Source organism: Priapulus caudatus, unplaced genomic scaffold, assembly GCF_000485595.1.
Source record: "Priapulus caudatus unplaced genomic scaffold, Priapulus_caudatus-5.0.1 Scaffold782, whole genome shotgun sequence".
NCBI lineage: Eukaryota > Metazoa > Priapulida > Priapulimorpha > Priapulimorphida > Priapulidae > Priapulus > Priapulus caudatus.
In genome coordinates this window covers 124,575-128,376 of record NW_014577843.1, presented here as the reverse complement: position 1 = coordinate 128,376, position 3,802 = coordinate 124,575, and positions in this window count along the sequence as shown.

Sequence of the window (3,802 nt, the reverse complement as noted above, 5' to 3'; positions counted from 1 at the left end):
GGCTGTCATTCTATACCCCGCCATCGTCCATCTTTGTTTGCAATTCAAAAAAAGATTGGCTGCCGATCTAGCACAATACCCGTTATCGCTTCGTACAGCAAATACCAACAATTTATTTCATATTACGTACAATCTGAGTTGACAGCATGCTCATTCACTGAACTAGGCAGTCCATCATTATAAGTTATCGACACAGGTAAGGACACGCCCACATGTGACTTAATCTGGACGAAACCGCTCCAGATTTATTGAGCATCGCTGACGCGTAACGTCGCCCCTTGATGTCGCCGGAAAACACAATTAAACGCGATAATTTGTTTAAATACATAATGATGATGATGATGACGGCGACGACAACGACGATGATGATGATAACACGATTAGTGAGGCTATATCAGCTACTACGCTACTGCTGCCGCCTATGCTGATGATATAATAATTAATAATAATAATAATAATAACAAATAATCGTCATACGTTGTCACCATCACCATTCATAATTATCGTCGTCTTATCGTCATCATAAACCATCAATCACCATCATCCGTTAATAAACATCATTCATTAGCCATCACAAATAACTATCAGCCTCGTCATTGCTGTACCCGACCCTGCAACCACCCATTATCATCATCATCGTCACTTCAGCCAGCAGCATCAGTCATAGTCGCGTACCTAACTCGGCCAACAACCATATCACATAACCGCCACAATCATCGTCACAGCAATCGCCCACTATCATCTCATCATCATCGCCCACTATCATCGTCATTCATTCATCGCCACTATCACTCGTTCATATCATCGCCACTATCAACGTCCATTAATCATCGCACTATCATCGTCATCATCACCCACTATCAACGTCATCATCATCGCCACTATCCATCGTCATTATCATCGCCACTAATCATCGGTCATCATCATCGCTACTATCAACTCATCTATCATCGCCACTGATTCATCGTCATCATCTCATCGCGCCACTATCATCGTCACAGTCATCGCCACTATCATCTGTCATCATCATCGCCCACTATCAACCGTCATCATTCATACGCCACATCATCTCATCATCATCGCCACTAGCAACGTCATCATCATCGCCACTATCATCGTCATTCATCAATCGCCACTATCAACGTCATCATCATGCGCCACATCATCGTCGATCAGCATCGCAAAAAACGATAAACTATAACAGCCATCCTTGTTCTCACCGCAGGTGCAAGAACTATCTGCCAAGAGGCCGGCCATCGCGCACATACATCGACATCAACTGCTGTCGATCCACTGCGGCCGCTCTGCTCTGCCTCAATCTCCATGAGAATGAGAATCTGGCAGATTGCCCTAGATTGCTGCCTCAGCTACCATTGTAGAGCTAGGGAAAAAGCTCGCCTACACGCATAAGCTAATGCTCTCTCTTGTATAATGTGCTACCTGCTCCTCACTTGCTCCACTGTAACTCTGTCTGCTTGAATGCTACGGGACAGTGCATGCTGATGGACGGCGGTGGGCAATATGTAAATGGTGCCGTCATGTCTATGCCTGTTAAATTGCCTACGGATGTCTTCTACGGTAATGTTCCGTCTGTCTACTTGTGAATACTTTGCCTGCCCTGCCTGCCCTGCTGTTGCGCTGCTGCTTTGCCTGGCGGGTGGATGGATGGATGGATGGATGGATGGATGGATGGATGGATGGATGGATGGATGGATGGATGGATGGATGGATGGATGGATGGATGGATGGTATGGATGGATGGATGGATGGATGGATAGATGGATGGATGGATGGATGGATAATCATGCAATGAGCAGACTCGTCTCTGCCTCCCTAACATTCACAGTCCGCTGCTTCCTCATCCTTATCCTCATCGACATTATCGACGGCTAGCAGGCATGTCAATCGGACCTTGGACGGAACTGACAATGTCAATAGACGACACGGCTCGCCTGTGGTGATATTGCTAGCGGCGTGAGAGAGAGAGCGCACCGTTATATTACTTGTTACGAAATTATACTCAGCTAAATCACACACGCTGATTGAATGGCAGTAATGAAGTCAACCTGAGCTCAGAGGGGGCACGCGCGCCATGAAAACGAGATCGGGAAAAGGAAGGTAAAGATTGAATTCAGAGGCAATTTGGCGTGATTATTTTGCTGCAGTTCCATCTGCGACACAGACGCACAGCACATGTACGTGGGTGTGCGTGCGTGCGTGCGTGCGTGCGTGCGTGCGTGAGTGCGCGCGCTGTGGGTGTACGTGTGTGTGCGCGCTGTGGGTGTACGTGTGTGTGCGCGCTGAGGGTGTGCGTGTATGTGTGTGCGCGCGTGTTTTTGCGCATGTTTGTGCGTGCGTGCGCGTGTTCGTGCTTGTACATGCGTGTACGCTTCCGTGCATACCTGACGGAATAACAAACGAGATTAATTAGCGTTAGAAATTCTCCACCCAACCCTAACCCCAACAAAAGACTGCTAGTCCTCGGAATGATCACGTGAAGAAATCTCAGCTGGCAGCTTTCACGAGCTGACAAGAAATGGAAAGGAAAAGAAGAGGAAATAATACAAATCAAATATGAACGCCGCCGTGAAACAACAGAGCAGTTAATTGTAGTCGGCCGCGAACGACGCACGATATTAGAAACGGTAAATTGCTGTTGTTCCCCGAAGGAAAAAGATAACTAATTTCACAAGAGTTGTACTGAGAGCAAAACGCAAAAAATAGCTAGAGAGATCGCCCTAAGGCGTGTGCACGCTAGCGGTGCCGGGAATTCGCTGGGATTGGTTTAGAATGCTCACGTGACTTGGTTTGTCGGTTAGGTGGTTCATCTTACGTCATAAACAGCTGAGCATCGCATAATCGTCCTATCAACCGTAATCGTACATGCGCCAACCAAATCGAAAGCAATTATATTCAGAATGTAGTTACGTTTTCATTATTTACATTACTTTTTTTACGATATGCGTTATGCGATTAAGCTTAATGTTTATTTCTTGGTGCTGTAGATCGTTAATCAACTTTAATGTCGGAAGACGAATTGATACTTGAAAATAAAGATTTCTCTCCGTTATGCACAAAAATTTGAAACTTTGAAGACGTCAAAATATTTGAGACGTTAAAGTTTAACGTCATTCGTTAGAAATCTGCATCATGATCTCTTGTTTTTCCATAAATTTGTAAAGATTAAAACCTGCTCTGCTTAATTCACTAATCAAATTGTCCGAGTTCTACAATAAATGTCATTTCACATCCTATTTATTTCAGAAGATTATATAATTATAAGGTGTTGCGTGATACAATAACTAGAGAAAAAAACATTGTAAATGAATAATTCACAGCTTGCACAGCTGCGACAGTTGGACAAGTAAATATCTCTGGCGTTTTTTTCATGAACGCTTTACATCAAATCATGACACTGTGCGCTACTTCGTTTGTGAAGACCATATAAATAACATAGATAGACTATCTATAGATAGATAGATATATAGAGTATCTATATTATTTCTATGGTTAAAACGCACTCGCGGAAGCCTTTGCCTCGGTCCTCATGGTACGTGTTGTTTATCCGATACCCTCTACGGTTACGTTTCGACAGGTGCGTTGACGTAACAATGTGTGACGTCACCAGACTAATTACACAGCCTCCGCGCACCGGTCGGATGCGGAGGGAGGCTGAGGATGCTCGTTCTAATTAACACCCGCGGGATGTCAACACAGACGTCTGCTGCTGCTGCTGCTGCTGCTGCTGCTGCTGCTGCTGCTGCTGCTGCTGCTGCTGCCGTTGTTGTTGCTGTTGTTGTTG